The sequence below is a fragment of the Penaeus monodon genome, chromosome 30, assembly GCF_015228065.2.
Source record: "Penaeus monodon isolate SGIC_2016 chromosome 30, NSTDA_Pmon_1, whole genome shotgun sequence".
NCBI classification, from domain to species: Eukaryota; Metazoa; Arthropoda; class Malacostraca; order Decapoda; family Penaeidae; genus Penaeus; species Penaeus monodon.
In genome coordinates, this window is record NC_051415.1 from 31,261,645 (window position 1) to 31,261,858 (window position 214).

At 32.2% G+C, this 214-nt stretch overlaps 1 protein-coding gene across 1 annotated transcript in view; it reads left to right on the top strand.

Annotated features, from left to right (window-relative positions):
* The window catches only part of LOC119592413 (MAM and LDL-receptor class A domain-containing protein 1-like), a 5,875-nt gene that overhangs the window by 1,342 nt on the left and 4,319 nt on the right, over positions 1 to 214 (top strand). The gene's annotated exons all lie outside the window — the stretch shown is intronic.

The window sequence follows — 214 nt, forward strand, 5'->3', positions numbered from 1 at the left end:
TCCAAACATGTAAATCTTCCTTTACCTGTTTCCCTGCGTACAGATTTTACGTGTCATAAATTCACTATAAAAGCAGTAAATAGCTAGAAGACATAAAAAATCAACTTTGATGTATAGAATTGAACTGTTAACAATTTCAATATCATGCAAGAAGTAATGCCTCCATTTAATTACCAATCTACGAACCATTTGATAGCTATATGTGACGCAATGG